The following is an 18,912-nucleotide window of genomic DNA, read 5'->3' on the forward strand; positions in this document are numbered from 1 at the left end:
GGCCTGTATCATAGGGATGTGCCCCTGTATCATAGGGATGTGCCCACCTGTATCATAGGGCTGTGCCCCCTGTATCATAGGGATGTGCCCCTGTATCATAGGGATGTGCCCCCTGTATCATAGGGATGTGCCCCTGTTATCATAGGGATGTGCCCCTAGTTCATAGGCATAGGATGTGCCCCTGTATCATAGGATGTTTGTGCCCTGTATCTAGGGATGTGCCCGTGCCTGCTATCATAGGATGTGCCCTGTATTATAGGGATTGCCCCTGTATCAATGGGACTGTGACCTTTAGCATAGGATGCTGCCCCCGTATGGTGGGAATGGGCCCCCGTATGGTCGGAATGCCCCCCCGTATAGTCGAATGCCGCCCCCCGTGCCACGTCTAGAACCCTTGGACTCGCACTTTTCCCTGTGTCCGTAGGTTGGACTCCCGCGTTCCTGACCGGTACTTATGCCCTGGGTAACATCGGACCCCTCGCAGTCACCCTGAGCCACCGGTTCTGCCCCCGGCCGGGTCTCGGAGCCGTGGCTCATACGCTCAGTTACAAGCGCTCAGCCTGGTGTCGGCGGGTTTCCTGGCGGGGTTCTGGGACGGCGGGTTCTGGTGGCGGGGAGGAGCGCAGCGTTCGTACCTGCTCCTGGGGTTCCTATTGGCTCTGGCTGCATGCACTTCCAACGTCCACTTCCTGCCCTTCATGTCAGTTCCCAGCAGTTTGTGCGCAGTTCTTCATTTGGTCGGGCCTTAGTGCCCTCCGCCCTGTGTGTTTGGCGCTGGGGCAGGGGGTGGGGCGCCTGAGTGCCGCGCAATGGCACGTGGGGGAATCACAGCGAACCCCACTACTGCAGGAGAACTTCCCCGCCTCCTCCTACTTCTGGGGTCTCTTCTGCTTCCTGGGGGTCTCTGCATGGCCTTCCTTCTGCTGCTTTGTCCTACGTGGGCGGCAATAAGGAGGAGGAGCAAGGGGAGGGCCAACACAGCAGGGAGATGGGGGCTCCGAGGATTCCTCACCCCTGAAATCCCCTGAGGAGGAACAGCCCAAGAGCCCCCTGATGCCAGTAATAGGGGGCAGAGATTCTGGACTGCAGGAACGTGTACTTACTGGCGCTTTTGGCTTGTCCAACGCACTGACCAATGGGATTCTGCCCTCCGTACAGACTTACAGTTGCCTCCCCTATGGGCGCGACGCCCTACCACCTGTCTGTCGTCCTTAGCAACATCGCAATCCCGCGGCCTGCTTCATCGCCATGTGTGCGCTGTGTAGGTAAGTCCCTCCCCCCAGTAACCCTGTGTGCGCTGTGTAGGTAAGTCCTGCCCCCCCACTAACCCTGTGTGCGCGTGTGTAGGTAAGTCCTGCCCCCCCCAGTAACCCTGTGTGCGCTGTGTAGGTAAGTCCTGCCCCCCCAGTACCCTGTGTGCGCTGTGTAGGTAAGTCCTGCCCCCCCAGTAACCCTGTGTGCGCTGTGTAGGTAAGTCCTGCCCCCCCAGTAACCCTGTGTGCGCTGTGTAGGTAAGTCCTCCCCCAGTAACCCTTGTGCGCTGTGTAGGTAGTCTGCCCCCCCCAGTAACCGCTGTGTGGCGCTGTGTAGGTAAGTCCTGCCCCCCCAGTAACCTGTGTGCGCTGTGTAGGTAAGTCCTGCCCCCCCAGTAACCCTGTGTGCGCTGTGTAGGTAAGTCCTCCCCCCAGTAACCCTGTGTGCGCTGTGTAGGTAAGTCCTGCCCCCCCAGTAACCCTGTGTGCGCTGTGTAGGTAAGTCCTGCCCCCCCCAGTAACCCTGTGTGCGCTGTGTAGGGGAGTTATAGTCACCAGGCTCACGGGGGGGGGGCATTAGTGATACATATGGAGGAGGGGAATTATAGTACCCCAGCTCACGGGGGGGGGCATTAGTGATACATATGGAGGGAGGGGAATTATAGTACCCCAGGCTCACGGGGGGGGCATTTGTGATACGGAGGGGGACATATCTGTACATGGGGGGGGAGACCCTGTTGCGCTGGGCGTGGGACCCTGTGCTGAGGCACATGACACTTGGGATACAGGGAGGCCTTTGTGTTTGAGGGAGGCATCTGATCTGCCCCGGGGGGGGGGGGGGTTGTGCTTTTTTTCCTGTATAAACCATGAATTTGGGTCCATGTGTTAAAGGGAGAGTGCGACTGTGCGGCGTCCCCTGGGTTTAATGGGTCGGCCCGCCCCTTGGGGGGGTGGGCCCTGTACCTAATAGGGTGCAAGTGTAAGACATAGCGCCCTGACACACAGTTACTACTAACGCTACAAACACTGTGTCCGTACCCTTGTGCTGTAGGAAGAGGAGCCGTTGCTATGGTTACTTTGGGGGGCAATGGATATGGGCACCAGTATAACCATCAGGACTCCTGGAGGAGGGACCCAGTTAGGCTGGGGCAGGAAGAGCTCAGCCCCTCCCATGGGTTTTGGGCGGCCCACACATCATTACATATTGTAGGAGTGTGCCCCCCCCCCCCCACAGCCGGGCACTCCCATTCCTTAGTGACATCACCCAGTGGGGCCCATTCGCTAAAGGTCGATAAACGAGCGCTATTTATAGCAAGGGTTAAAAATATCGATGGATTCGCTAAAGGCGCTTGTCTGCGTGAAAGCAGCGATGTCCTTGCCGTTATTTATCTGCCGGAGACAGAATCTTAAACGATATTTTAAAGCATTGATATATTTATGGGTAATTCCTTAGCAGGGTATTAGCGCTCAATATTACGCACGGAAATGAAAACTCCCGGGCATCTCTGCAGGGCGATCCTGGATCCTCTCCTTGCCAGGCCAACAACCATCCCGCCGCGACTCCATCTTGTCTCCCCGATCAACAACCATCCCGCCGCGACTCCATCTTGTCTCCCCGATCCAACAACCAACCATCACCGCCGACTCCATCTTGTCTCCCCGATCAACAAACCACCCGCCGCGACTCCATTCTTAAACGCATCAGTAATACAGAAGGGCTAAGTTAATGTGTGGGAGGGGCATGGTGTGGGAGGGGCATGGTGTGGGTGTAGATCCCACCTGTTCCTTGAGAGCCCTGACGAGAAGTTTTCTATTACCAATCAACGAGATTTACTGCTAAATAATATAATCGAGAGAATAAAGATTATAGAGATCCCATTGCTGTGATTGGATCTCGGTGATACTGATTTGTAGTCCACTTTTGACTGCATCAACCATGGAGCATGCTGGGAACTATTGAACTGCGATCGGATTCTCTCCAACAAGATCAGAAAGAGCCAGGGGGGCGCCCGTCTCCCATCATAGGCGCTACACAGGCAGGGTATAAGCCTAATTCCATGCGAGGGTTTAGTTCTCCTGTTATGATTATTTTCAGGGTAGGCACGAGGCATGTTAAGGCTCTCATCTTGCATTGTTGGGGGGCTCTTTTGGCTCCTTTTAGCCCCTCCCACCCCAGCCATTATGGCTCTTTATAGGCAAAGGCACCAATGTCAGATACCCAATATAACCCAGCAGGTGGCACCGCATTAACCCACAGACCTTGCCAAAGAGCAGTATGGGGAGGTGAATAGGTCGTGGGGCAAGGTATCTGAGGAGGTTAAGCACTGGGGCCGCTATCTGTGGGACGGTGTAGGCCTGGGGGCCAGTAATCAGGAGGGTGTAGGATGATGGGTCCGGGGCCCGAGTATTACGGGCTGAGGCTGCTAGGATGTGGGGCCAGATATCTGGGAGGTGGTGTGGGGGGCCAATTATCAGGGGAGGTAGTACGGTTCTGTGGGCCCAGCTATCAGGGGGGTTAGAGTGTGGGAGCCCAGTATCTGGGGAGGACTGTAGCTCTGAGGGGCCAGTATCTGAGGAGACAGGTGTAGTTGGGGCCAGTATCTGGGAGCGTGTAGGTGTTGGGGGGCCCAGGATGCTGGAGTCAGACGGTTTCTGTAGCGCTGATGGGGCAGTATCTGGGGGCTTGTAGGTATGGCGCAGATATCTGCGGGAGGTGTAGGTGTAGGGGCCAGGTATTCAGGAGGTGTAGGTGTGGGGCACCGTATCAGGAGGAACGTGTAGATGTGGCCCCAGGTATCAGGGGACGTTTGTACGTGTGGGCCCGTATAGGGGAGGTGTAGGTTGGGCCAGTATCTGGAGGTGTAGGGTTCTGGGGGCCGTTCAGGGAGAGGTGGAGGTCTGGGGCCAGTATCTGGGGAGTGTAGAGTGCTGGGCCAAGTTACCAGTATCAGGGGGAGGTACGGTCTGGGGGCAGTATTCTGGGGAGGTGTACGTCTGGGGCCAGGTATCTGGGGAAGGTGATAGGTCTAGAGGCCCAGTATTGGCGGAGGGTAGTCTGGGGCCCAGTTAATCAGGGGTGTGTAGGTCTGGGGGGCCAGTATGCAGGGGTAGAGGTGTAGGTCTGCGCGGCCAGTATCTGCGGGAGTTGTAGGTCTGGGGGACAGTATGTGGCGAGTGTAGCGTCTGGGGTCCAGTATTGGGACCCGGAGGTGTAGGATACAGGTGAGGGCCCAGTATCTGGGGAGGTTTAGTCTGGGCCAGTATCTGGGGAGTGTAGGTCTGGGAGGCCATACTCTGGGGAGGTGAGGTGTGGGGCCAGATCTGGGGAGGTGGTAGGTCTGGGCCAGTACACCTGGGGAGGTGTAGTGTAGGTTGGGGCCAGTATCTCGGGAGGTGTAGGTCTGGGGCCAGTATCTGGGGAGGTGTAGGTCTGGAGGGGCCCAGTATCGGGGAGCCGGGCCAGTTAAATTAGATTTCCCACCCTGAAACAGTCTTGTTACGTCTACAGGGCCAGAGATGGCGCGGTGACACAGGCGGCATGCTCATGCACGTGCTTGTGCCCTATTCGGGATGGGTCCTGGTTTTCGTAAATCTCTTGTGAGGTGGGAGCTTCCTGTGGGTGAGTCGGAAAGAACTTCCTGAAGTGAGTGAGAGTGTTCTGCCCCCTGTATAGTGGCGAGTGTGCCCCCTATCATAAGGATGTACCCCCTGTATCATAGAGGATGTCCCCTGTATCATAGGGATTGTGCCACTGTATTCATAGGGATGTAGCCGCCTGTAACTCATAGGAGATGTGGCCCGTATATGGGATGTGCCCCCGGCCCCTGTAATCCATAGGGATGTATAGCCCTGTTATCTAGGCGATGTGCCCGTGTATCATAGCGGCATTAAGTAGACCCCTTATCATGGATGTGCCCCCTGTTCCAATAGGCGATGTTGCCCCCTGTACATAGGGATGTGCCCCCTGTATCAACTAGGCGGATGGCCCGCTGTATCATAGGGGATTGTAGACCCCTGTATCATAGGGAATGTGCCCGTTGTATAATATGGAATTGTGCCCCTGGTACCATCATGGATGTGCCTCTGTATCATAGGAATAGTCCCCTGCCTTCCATAGGGGATGTGCACCTGTATCCATTAGGGGATGTGCCCTGCTATCAATAGGGATGTGCCACTGTATCATAGGGATGTAGCCCCGTGTATATAGGGATGTGCCCTGTAATATAGGGATTCCCTGTATCATAGGAGACGTGTTTTAGCCCATTTATCATAGAGATGTACCCTGATCAATAGGAGAATGTACCCCCTGTATCTCATAGGATGTGCCCACACGTATTTCATAGTGGATGTGCCCCCTGTATCAAATAAGGATGTGCCCCTGTATCAAGGATGTTTGCCCCTGTATCATAGGGATTGCCCCTGTATCCATAGGGATGTCGCCCTCCGGCTATCATAGGGCATGTTGCCCACCTGTATAATAGGATGTGCCATGTTCATAGGGATGTGCCCACTTTATCTAAGGATGTGCCCCCTGTATATAGGGAAGTGTGCCCTGTATCATAGGGAGTGCCCCCTGTATCTAGGAATGTGCCCCCTGATATCTAGGATGTGCCCTTGCTATATAATAGGAGATGTCCCCTGTATCATAGAGATGTAACCCCTGTATCATAGGGATGTACCCCCTGTATCATAGGGATGGCCCATGATATTCCATAGGGATGTGCCCATGTATCATAGGGATTAGCCCCTGTATCATAGGATTGCCCCCGATCAACTAGAGAGGGGATGTCCCCTTTCAGTAGGGATGTGCCCTGTATCATAGGGATGTGCCCCATTTTCATATGGATGTGCCCCCTGTATTCATAGGGATGTGCACCTGTTATCTAGGATGTGCTCCCCTGTAATCATTAGGGATGTGCCCCTGGATCATGGCGATGTGCCCTGTTCATAGGATGTTGCCCCCTGTATCATAGGGCTGTGACCCTGTAATCATTAGGGATTGTGCCCCCTGATTGATAGGGATTGTGCCCCACTGTTCATCAATAGGATGTTACCCCGTATCATCAGGAATGTGCCACCCTGATTCATAGGGATGTGCCCCCTGTATTCATATAGGGAGGTGCCCCCTAGTATCATGGATGTTTACCCCCCTGTATCATAGATGTGCCCCTGTATCGATAGAGAATGTAGACCCCACTGTATCATTAGGGATGTACCTGTATATCATGGATGTGCCTGTATCATAGATGTACCCCCTTTATCAATAGGCATGGTACCCCCTGTCATCATAGGGATGTGCCCCATGTATCAATAGGGAATGTTGCCCTTATCATAGGGATGTACCCCTGTATCATAGGGATTTTGCCCCTGATCATATGAGTGCCCTGGTATCATAGTAAGGCTGTGCCCTGTTCATAGGGATGTTGCCCCTGTATATAGGGATGTTGCCCCGGTATATAGGGATGTTGACCCTTATCAATAGGGATGTTGCCCTTGATGCATGGGCTGTGCCCCTGTTTATCATAGGGATGCTTGCCCCTGTATATAGGACTGTACCACCTGATACATAGGGACTGTACCCCCGTACTCATAGGAATGTGGCCCTGATATAATTAGGGATGTGCCCCTGTATCATTAAGGGATGTGCCCCTGCGATCATAGGGGATGTGCCCTGTATCATAGGGATGTGCCCCTGATCAGAGGGATGTGCCCCTGTATCATGGGGATGAGCCCCTGTATCATAGACTGCTGCCCCTGTTTCATAGAGGATGTGCCCATGATATCATAGGGATCGTACCCCCTGATGCATAGGGACTGTTTGCCCCTGTTATATAGGGATTACCCCCTGTATCATCAGGAGTTGTCCCCCTGTATCATAGGGATGTTGCCCTGTATCATAGGGATGTGCCTGTACATAGGGATGTGCCCCTGTATCATAGGGATGTACCCCCCTGTATATAGGGATGTGCCCCCTGATATCATTAGGCATGTGCCCCTGGTCATAGGGACATGATATGCCCCTGTATCATAGAGATGTACCCCCTGTATCATAGGAGATGTACCCCTGTATCATAGGGATGTGCCCCCTTATCATTAGGGATGTGCCCTGTCATAGGATGGTGCCTGTATCATAGGATCTCTCCCTGTATCATAGGGATGTGCCCCCTGTCACATGGGATGTTGCCCCCTGATTATCATAGTCAATGTGCCCCCTATGTATCATGGATTGCACCCTGCTTATCCATAGGGATTTGTGTGCCAAGTATCATAGCGATTGTGCCCATGTATCATAGGAGATGTGCCCCCCTGTATCATTAGGGATGATGCCCTGTATCACTAGGGATGTGCCCCCTGTTGATATCATAGGATGTGCCCCCTGTACATAGAGAGATGTGCCCTGTTATAGGATGTGCCCCTGTATCTAGGGATGGTGTGCCCTGTATCATAGAATGTGGCCCCTGTACATAAGGATTGTGCCCCTGTTCATAGAGGATGTGCCCCTGGTATCATAGGGATGTATGCACCCTGTATCTATAGGGATGTGCCTGTAATCATAGGGATGTGCCCCTGTATCAAGGGATGTGCCCCCTGTTATACTAGGATGTGCCCCCTTTATCATTAGGCTGTGCCCCTGTATCATAGGGGATGGTGCCCCTGTATAATAGGGATTTTGTGCCCCCTGTATATAGGCTGGCCTGTATCATAGGGATGTGCCCCTGTATCAATAGGGCTGTGCCCATGTATCATAGGGCTGATGCCCTGTATCACTAGGGGATGTGCCCTGATCATAGGATGTGCCTGTATCATAGGCTGTTGCCCCTGTTATCATAGGGATGTGCCCCTAGTTCATAGGCATAGGAATGTACCCCTGTATCATAGGAGTTTGTGCCCCTGTATCTAGGGATGTTGCCCCCTGCTATCATAGGATGTGCCTGTAATTATAGGGATGTGCCCTGTATCAATGGGACTGTGACCTTTAGCATAGGGATGCTGCCCCGTATGGGGGGAATGGGCCCACGTTGGTCGAGAATGCCCCCCCAGTATAGTCGAATGCAGCCCCCCGTGCCACGCTAGAACCTGGACCTCGCACTTTTCTTGTGTCCGTTAGGTTGGACCTCCGCGTTCCTGACCGGTACTTATGCCCTGGGGTAACATCGGGACCTCGCATCACCCTGAGCCACCGGTTCTGCCCCCGGCCGGGTCTCGGAGCGTGGCTCATACGCTCAGGTTACAAGCGCTCAGCCTTGGTTCGGCGACGGGTTCCTGGCGGGTTTTGGGCACCGGCGGGTTTCTAGTTGGCGGGGAGAGCGCAGCGTTCGTACCTGCTCTTGGGTTCACTATTGGCTCTGGCTTGCATGCCACTTCCAACGTCCCTTCCTGCCCTTTCATGTCAGTTACCAGCAGTTTGTGCGCAGTTGCTTCATTTGTTCGGGCCTTAGTGCTCCGGCCCTGTGTGTGCGCTGGGGACAGGGTGTGGGGCGCCTGAAGTGCCGCCAATGGCACGATGCGGAATCACAGCGAACCCCATACTGCAGGAGAAACTGTCCCCAGCCTCTCCTACTTTCTGCGGGCAGGTCTCTTCTGCTTTCCTGGGGTCTCTGCCATGGCCTTCCCTTCTCTGCTTTGTCCTCGTGGGCGCAAATAAGGAGGAGGAGCAAGGGAGGGCCAACCACAGCAGGGAGATGGGCGCCGAGGGATATCCTCACCCCTTGACAATCCCTGAGAGGAACGAGCCCAAGAGCCCCCTGATTGCCAGAATAGGGGGCGAGTTTGGATGCAGGAAGTGTAGTTACTGGGCTTTTGGCTTGTCCAACGCAATGAACTATGGGATTCTTGCCTCGTTACAGACTTAAGTTGCCTCCCAATGGGCGCGACGCCTACCACCTGTTACTGTCGTCCCTTTAGCAACATTCGCAATCCCGCGCCTGCTTCATCCGCCATGTTGCGCTGTGGAGGTAAGTCCCTCCCCCCCAAGTAACCCTCGTGTGCGCTGTGGTAGGGAAGTTCCTGCCCCCGCCCACACCCTTGTGTGCGCTGATGTGTAGGTAAGTCCTTGCCCCCCCCAAGTAACCCTGTGTTCACTGTGTAGGAAGTCCTGCCCCCCCAGTACCCTGTGTGCCTGTGTAGTAAGTTCTGCCCCCAGTAACCTGTGTGCGCTGTGTAGGAAGTCCTAGCCCCCGGCCAGTAACCCTGTGTGCGCTGTGTCAGTAAGTCCCTCCCCCAGTAACCCGTTGATGCGCTGTTGTAGGTAAGTCTGCCCCCCCCCAGTAACCGTGTGTGGCCTGGTGTAGGTAAGTCCTGTTTGGCACCCCCCCAGTAACCCTGTGTGCGCTGTGTAGGTAAGTCCTGCACGCCCCCAGTTGAACCCTGTGTGCGCTCTGTGTAGGTACAGTCCCTCCCCCCAGTAACCTGTGTGCGCTGTATGTAGGTAAGTCCTGCCCCCCGAGTTAACCCTGTGGCGCTGTTGTTTAGGTAAGTCCTGCCCCCCCCGTAACCCTGTGCTGCGCTTGTGTAGGGGAGTTATAGTCCCAGGTCACGGGGGGGGGGCATTTAGTACATATGGAAGGAGGGGAATTATAGTACCCAGCTCCACGGGGGCGGCATAGTTACATATGGGGAGGGAATATATAGTACCCAGGCTCACGGGGGGGGGCATTTGTTGAAATACGGAGAGGGAGACATATCTGTACAATAGGGGGGGAGACCTGTTGACGCTGGGCCGTGGACCCTGTGCTGAGGCCACATGGACACTGGGATACAGGGAGGCCTTTCTCGATTCGTGTTTGAGGGAGCATCTATCTGCCCCGGGGGCGGGGGCAGGTTGTGCTTTTTATTCCTGTATAAACCATGAATTTGGGTCCAATTGTTAAAGGGATAGAGTGCGACTGTGCGGGCGTCCCTGGGTTTACATGCGGTTCAGGCCCCCCCTTGGGGGTGGGCCCGTGTACCTAATAGAGGTGCAAGGTAAGACATAGCGCCCACACCACAGTTACTAATAACGCTACAGAACACTGTTCATTACCTTGTGCATGTAGGAAGAGGTAGCCGTTGCTATGTTACTTGGGGGGCAATGGATATGGCACCAGCTATAACCATCAGGACTCCTGAGGAGGGGACCAGTTAGGCTGGGGCAGGGAAGAGCTCAGCCCCTCCCATGGGTTTTGGGCGCCCCATCAAATATGTAGGAGTTGCCCCCCCCCCCACAGCCGGTGGCACTCCATTCCGTTAGTGACATCACCAGTGGGCATTCGCTAAAGGTCGAGTAAACGAGCGCTAATTATATAGCAAGGCAGTTAAAATTCGTTGGGATTGCTAAAGGCGCTATGTTGCGTTGAAAAGCCAGCGATGTCCTTTTGCCGTTATTTTATTTGCCGAGACAGAATCTTAAACGATAGTTTTAAGCATTGAATATATTTATGGGTAAATCCTTAGCAGGGTAATTAGCGCTTCAATATTACGCACGGAATGAAAATCCCGGGGCAATCTCTGCAGGGCGATCCTGGATCCTTCCTTGCCAGGCAACAACCATTCCCGCCGCACTCCATCTTCCGTCTCCCCGATTCCAAACAACCCATCCCAGCCGCGAATCCATCTTGTCTCCCCGATCCAAAACCACCATCACCGGACTCATTTGTCTCCCCGGATCAACAAACCACACCGCCGCCGACTCCATTCTTGTCTCCCCGATCCTCCAACAACCATCCCACCGCGACGCATTTTTGGCCCTACGCCTCAATTAATTATTAAACACTTTTTAATGCAAACAACTATGCGATAAGCGTTATCAACCTTTAGTGAATCAGCCCCTACGAGGTTAGCCATTGGCCAATCTCAGCGTTAGGGGGGACCACCAGAGTGACACAGAAGGGGAGCAATGAGGCAAAGATTTCCCTCTCACTGCCAGGGGTGACACACACTGAGGTCTGCCCCTGGGATTTTCTACCTTACTGCAGGGTGAAACAGAAGGGAACTATCGGACACATGAGCTTGCCCCTCCCATGCAGGGTGGAGAATAGAAAGGAATCTATGTGAACCATGAGCCTGCCCCAATCACCATCTGCCAGGGATAGATGAGAAGGGAAACTACGGGACAAAATCCAGATTTTGCCCCTCCCAACTAGCAGGAGGTGAGAGAGACAGGAACTACGGGACACGTTTGGCCCTCCACTGCAGGGTGAGAGAGAAGGGAACTAACGGGACACCAGTTGCCCCTCCCACTGCAGGGTGAGAGAGAAGGGAACTACGGGACACAGTTTGCCCCCCAATGCAGGGTGAAGAGAGGAGAAGGAACATAAGGGACACTCGGAGATATGCCCCCTCCCACTGCAGGTGAGACCAGAGGGAACTATGGGACATAAGAGCTGCCCCTCCCCACATGCAGGTGATACAAGAAGGGAACTATGGACATAGAGCCTGCCCCTCCACTAGAGGGGGAGAGAGAAGGGAACTACGGGAACACAGAGTTTCGCCTCCCACTGCAGGGTGAGACAGAAGGGAACTCGGGACACCAGAGTTTGCCCCTCCATGCCAGGGTGGAAGAGAAGGGAACTATGTGGACAACGGGTTTGGCCCCTCCACTAGAGGCAGTTTGACCATTCTCACTGCTCGTTGCCCAACCTGGGGTTCTCGCTGGTTCTTGGGGTGATTAAGGCGGTTGAAATGATATTCGGGGGGTACCTCATGTTCTTTCGGCTTGCCTCAGTCCGTGTCCCGCCTAGTGGGCAGCTGGCAGGCGTTGTGCGTAGTGGTGAGTCAACGGATTCTGGGGAGTGATTTGCCTATTGTTCCCGTGCTCCATCATGCTGCATTCGCCAATTGTTACTTGACACTAATATGCAGTTGCTAATTGGTATACCTGTCCCAACTGTACTGATTAGCTATTGGGTATTTTCCCATTGGTCTTCCCCATTGGCCACTATCATCTCTCCTCAAGATCTTGTGCTGGACCTGTTCCTGGGGCTCCTGCTCGTACACCTCAAAGGTGGTTATTGGGAGCCTGTTGCATGAAGCCGGGCACAGCGCCCTCCTGTGGTGTGGACGGCAGTAATACAGATGGCTCCCTGGTGGGGAGCCGCTGCTAATGTTCCCATGCGTCAGTATGTACCACTGTTCCAGAGCGCAGTAGACTGCCACGGACAACTGCCCCCTGTGAAGTGCACTTACAACCCAAGGAAACACTAGGCCTGTGCTCCCCCCCAAAAGAAATAAACATTTTTATGTTTTTTGTAGTAAATCAAATAAACTTTTGGGTATTTTGGTCTGTGATTGTGTAACCCCTAAAATTCCTACTGGGTAATCTGCCCTGTTAATACTGCCCCGGGTACATCGATCACACATTGTTACTTGGGGGCTCTGATAATGTTACCCCCAATAGCTCCTGGGTACAGAGGGTAAGTAGCACAGTTCCACCCCTCAGGTCACAGCACATTGTTTACTGGGGGGCTCTGATAATGTTACCCCCATAGCTCCTGGGTACAGAGGGTAAAGTGGGCACAGTTCCACCCCTCCGGTCACAAGCACATGTTACTGGGGGGCCTGATAATGTTACCCATAGCTCCTGGGTAACCAGAGGGTAAGTGAGCACAGTTCCACCCTCGGTCACACACATTGTTACTGGGTGTCGTGTGGGCCTCGGCGCCTTGTTAAATACATTTCAAGATTCAACACCTGGATTCCCATTAGTGGCGGCACGGTCACTTACCAGAACTGATCCCTCACATGGTCAATTAATGACTCTATAACCAATGGTTCACAATCCTTGCTGGGCTGATTGGATGGTTCAGTTATCCCCACCCCTTTCCCGCCATCCCATCCTTCCCCTATCACATTCCTTATGCCCATCCCTATCCCATTCCTTAACCCATCCTTTCCCCTATCCACTATCCCTTTTCCCCTATCCCACCCTTTCCCTTACCCATCCTTTTCCCTTATCCCATCGCCTTTCCCTTATCCCCCCCTTTCCCCTATCCCATCCTATCCCATTCGCTTCTCCACCCCTTTCCCTATCCATCTCTTTCCCCCATCCTTTCCCTATCCCATTCCTACCCCATCCCTTTCCCTTATCCCAACCCCTTCCCTTACCCACCCTTTCCCTTATCCCACCCCTTTCCCCTATCCCATTCCTTACCCCCATCCCTTCCCTTACCCCATCCCTTTCCCTTATCCCACCCTTTCCCCTATCCCATTCCTTACCCCATCCCCGTACAATTCTTACCCCATCCTTTCCCTTACCCCATCCCTTTCCCTTATCCACCCTTTCCCCGTAATCCCATCTTCTTTCCCCCATCCCTTTACCCCTACCCAATTACCCTTACCCATCCCTTTCCCTTTCCCACCCCTTTCCCTTACCCCATCCCTTTCCCTATCCCCCCCTTTCCCTTATCCCACCCCTTTCCCCTATCCCATTGCCTTACTCCCAGTCCCTTTTCCCCTATCCACCCCTTTCCCTTCCCCATCCCTTTCCCTTATCCCACCTCCTTTCCCTTACCTCCATCCCTTTCCTCCTGATCCCCACCCCTTATCCCTTATCCCACCCCCTTTCCCCTATCCATGCCTTACCCATCACCTTTCCCTATCCCAACCACCTTTCCCTTACCCACCCCTTTCCCTTATCCCACCCCTTTCCCCTATCCCTTACCTTACCCCCACTCCCTTTCCGCTTATCCCACCCCTTTCCCTTAACTCCAACCTCTCCCTTATCCACCCCTTTCCCTATCCTTTCCTTATCCCACCCCTTTCACCCTTACACCATCCTTTTCCCCTATTCGCCACCCCTTTCCCTTATCCCACCCTTTTTCCCCTAATCCGCATTCCTTAACCGCACTCCCCTTTCCACCTATCCATCCCTTTCCCCTATCCCACCCCTTTCCCTTATCCATCCTTTCCCTTATCCCATCAGCTTTTCCCCTATCCCATTCATCTTAACCTGCCATCCCTTTCCTTCATATCCCACCCCTTTCCCTTATCCACCCCTTTCCCCGTATCACCATTCCTTACCTCCGATCCCCTGTATTCGCCCTATCCACCCCCTTTCCTTATCCATCCCTTCCTTACCCCCCATCCCCTCTCCCGCTATCCCACCCCTTTGCCCTTATCCCACCCTTTCCCCTATCCCCATCCTTACCCCATCCCTTTTCCCCTATACCCATCCCATTTCCCTATCCAACCTTTGCCTTATCACATCCCTTTCCTTATCCCTCCACCCTTACCCCTATCACCATTCCTTACCACCATCCCTTTCCCCTATCCCACCTATCCCCTTTCCCCTTATCCATCCCTTTCCCCGTTACCCTCCCTTTTCCCCCTATCCGCACCCCCCTGAAGTTACATATCTGAAGGCATGGGGAAAGATGATATTCCCATATTATTGCATCCACTTGCCTCTACTGTAAGACCCAGCTCTAATCCCATACTTTCACACCCCGGAAACATGACTTCGGCAACAGACCTTTCCCTCACTACTCACTTCCAGTCATTACCGGGCAGGGCACCATCGTTCTCACCCTTATACCTTTAATCCCTACCAAGAACAATGGCTGCGCTATATCGCATACCATTTGACACGCCTAGAGAACCAGCCAACTATATCCCACTAGTCTGGTCCCACAGGTCATAGTCCGACACAGATCCCCTATCCCGCAGCTAATCGGACATTCACACTATTCACTTCTACCAGCCTCACACATAGGTGCAAGATACCATTTTTCCTTGCTGCCAACACCGAGACAGTTACATATCTCGCCTGGCCAATCCACTGCTTCAACACACCATCTTGAGTCACCGACCCAGAGTTACATATTCCCACTTGGTCACTATTAGGTTGGACAACATACATTGCTGTGCGCGCGCGTCTATTGCAAGGACATCCATATCTACACTCTTCTACCCCAGGCCCAAAGTGCTGCGAAGATACTTCTCCTCGCACTTACTCAGGTGCACATTACATATCTCAGACTCACGGACCCAAATCTGGAAGATACCATTGAGGGCAGGGACAGTTTACATATCTCAGCCTACCACTATATCAGCTGCTGAGTCAACCGATATCACCTCCAATTTGCCAGTTCACACGAGAACCAGTTACATCTCACGCCTGGTCAGAGGCTGGCCAGATATCCCCTTTCACTCTTATGTCAGGCATAGCCACTCTGTCACCATTATACCCTCAGACTAAGAAAAGCCTGGAAGATACCATTGCAGCTAGAGACATTCCTTATCTCACGCCCCTCGTAGTCCAAACCGACTTGTGACCATGTATATTCACCCACATTCCTGTGTCCCCATGTTATCCACCGATGCGGATCTAGCCACACCAATTCTCAGCCTAGGCCAAATGTGCTCACATTATCACCCATCTGCACCTTTCCCTGACTCCAGGGACACGTTACCTATCTCATCCTTATAGCCCCACTAGCTAATTTACGCCTAGACGATTACACACTTCCTGCATGTCCCCGTCATCAATGGTACACCTTTAAAAACCCCACATCTCAGCCCTTATGCTAAACGCTGTGATACATATACCACTATCTCCGTGTGCTAACGTTAGTCCACACATACCACTCCTACATCTCCATGCTCTAACTCTCACCGCACATATTAGGCGTCTACCGGCCAGTACTATCCCCACTACTCCAAGCCACGTCACTATGTCGCATCAAGTGTCCTAATATCATCTAGCCTAGCCTTGTCCCGCTAGGCCAAAGGCTGGACATATATTACCATCCTTGTACCCCCATAACGAGCATCTACGCTTCCTAAATCATCTCCAGACAATCGGACCAATTAGTCCCTATGATCCACCATTCATTTATCCCTTTATCATCCGCAATCCCTTTCTTCCATGATACACGCTCATACACTTTATTCCACACCTAGCTCTGGCGACATTGACCTTAAGCTGGAAGAAACCCACTCTTATGCCACTGTGTCGCCAGGCGTGAGTCACACTCTCATCCTCCTTTCCCTTACTAGCCATCACGATCCTTATTCTGGCCTATAACCAATACCATTGCAGCCTAGAGACAGTATCACAATCTACTCCCTTATCCTCCCTATAGTCGACTCCAGCAAGATGACCCCATTTTGCGTGCACACCCGATGCCACGGGACCATTGTCCTATCATTATATCCCGCCTATACCCTGTGCATCACCACGTCTTGGATACGCACTAACCCATTCCCGCTGAATCTCAGGTCGCTTGATGCACGACAGTTACTCGGACTTGCACCCTAGCGCATCCGCGGGAAAGGGATCCTGACATGATAGTTCCACTCCACCGTTCTCAGGAGCAGACTTTTACGAGTATATTCTGAGATGAGCATAAACACTCAGTGTCGCTGGAAGATTAGCTCAAAGCTTTTATGAGAGCATGCTCATAGAGCACAAGTAACTTATCTCAGCGTGATTTAGTCACACACTGCCCCCCCTGCAAAGCCTGGGAACATACCCATTCCGTGCTAGAGCTATGGCGAGCGTTGACTAATGTCAACTGCCGTGCGTAATCTGTTTAAATAGCTGTAATCCCCTGTTACACGTTTCACACCACTCTTTTAATATCTGCATCTGTCCCCCCCTGCAGGTGTTCCACCCATGGCGTCAGGACTGTAATCACCCCTCATTGTTCCCGCCTTGTTCGGCCGACCCTCAGGCTCATGGCTGTAGTCAACCCCCATGTTCCCCTGATTTCACACTCAGCTCAGGTCCTGTAATCAACCCCCATGTTCCTCCTGTTCCCACTCAGGCAGGCGTACACTCCCCCATTGTCTCCCCTTGTTCACACTCATCAGGCTCAGGCTGTAATCACCCCATTGTTTCCCTGTTCCCACCTCAGGCTCAGGCTGTAATCACCCCATTTTGTCCCTGTTCCCACCTCAGGCTCAGGCTGTAATCACCCCCATTGTTCCCCTGTCCCCCCTCAGGCTCAGGCTGTAATCACCCACATTGTTACCCTGTACCCACCTCAGGCTCAGGCTGTAATCCCCCCCATTGTTCCCCTGTTCACACCCCAGGCTCAGGCTGTAATCACCCCCAGGCTCAGGCTGTAATCACCCCCATTGTTCCCCTGTTCCCACCTCAGGCTCAGGCTGTAATCACCCCCATTGTTCCCCTGTTCACACCTCAGGCTCAGGCTGTAATCCCCCCCATTGTTCCCCTGTTCCCACCTCAGGCTCAGGCTGTAATCCCATTGTTCCCCTGTTCACACCTCAGGCTCAGGCTGTAATCACCCCCATTGTTCCCCTGTTCACACCTCAGGAGCAGTAGAAACCCACAAATAATCCCTGCACACTACAAAAAGAACATATACTGAGGTGGTACTGCAATTAAAAAGTTTTTTAATATATAGTTATTGTACAGACTGTAGGAGCAGTGCCAGCATTGTGTCACTGTATGCTGCCTGTGTGTGCCATACACACAGGCATCATAGGGCAAGCAGAGTATGGCACACACAGGCAGGGAAGGCAGAGTATGGCACACACAGGCAGAGTATGGCACACACAGGCCAAGTACGGCACAAATCAGCCAAAAATGGCAAACACAGTGAAAGTATGGCACACGCAGGCAGGGTAGGGAAGGCAGAGTATGGCACACACAGGCAGGGTAGGGAAGGCAGAGTATGGCACACACAGGCCAAGTATGGCACACACAGTGAAAGTATGGCACACAGGCAGGGTAGGGAAGGCAGAGTATGGCACACACAGGCCAAGTATGGCACACACAGTGAAAGTATGGCACACACAGGCAGGGTAGGGAAGGCAGAGTATGGCACACACAGGCCAAGTATGGCACACACAGTGAAAGTATGGCACACAGGCAGGGTAGGGAAGGCAGAGTATGGCACACACAGGCAGGGTAGGGAAGGCAGAGTATGGCACACACAGGCAGGGTAGGGAAGGCAGAGTATGGCACACACAGGCCAAGTATGGCACACACAGTGAAAGTATGGCACACAGGCAGGGTAGGGAAGGCAGAGTATGGCACACACAGGCCAAGTATGGCACACACAGACAGGGTAGGGCAGGCAGAGTATGGCACACACAGGCAGGGTAGTGAAGGCAGAGTATGGCACACACAGGCAGGGTAGGGCAGGCAGAGTATGGCAGGTTTTTGCTGTACTACAACCATTAATATAGGTATGGTCATGTGATAACACGGGTGTGGTTTCAAGTGGGTGCGGTTTCAAAAAGGGGAGGGGTCAAAACTGGCTTCCATTATCGGCCCTCCACCACGTAGGTCGGAAAAATTCTGGCCCTCGGTACAACAGAAGTTGGACAGCACTGCCTTATCCCATCCCTTTCCCCTATTCCATTCCTTATCCCATCCCTTTCCCCTATCCCATCCCTTTCCCTTATCCCATCCCTTTCCCTTATCCCATCCCTTTCCCTTATCCCATCCCTTTCCCCTATCCCATCCCTTTCCCTTATCCCATCCCTTTCCCTTATCCCATCCCTTTCCCTTATCCCATCCCTTTCCCTTATTCTATCCCTTTCTCCTATCCCATTCCTTATCCCATCCCTTTTTCCTTATCCCATCCCTTTCCCCTATTCCATTCCTTATCCCATCCCTTATCCCATCCCTTTCCCTTATCCCATCCCCTTTTCCCTATCCCATTCCTTATCCCATCCCTTTCCCCTATCCCATCCCTTTCCCTTATCCCAT

General features: G+C 53.2%; 2 pseudogenes; both read left to right on the plus strand.

Moving 5' to 3' along the window:
- Nucleotides 1–301: 301 nt before the first annotated feature.
- Nucleotides 302–1,269, plus strand: LOC116411762 (annotated as a pseudogene).
- Nucleotides 1,270–4,791: 3,522 nt separating this feature from the next.
- Nucleotides 4,792–16,964, plus strand: LOC116411763 (annotated as a pseudogene).
- The last annotated feature ends 1,948 nt before the right edge of the window (nt 16,965–18,912 follow it).

Source organism: Xenopus tropicalis, chromosome 6 (genome assembly GCF_000004195.4).
Source record: "Xenopus tropicalis strain Nigerian chromosome 6, UCB_Xtro_10.0, whole genome shotgun sequence".
In the NCBI taxonomy this organism is placed as follows: Eukaryota; Metazoa; Chordata; class Amphibia; order Anura; family Pipidae; genus Xenopus; species Xenopus tropicalis.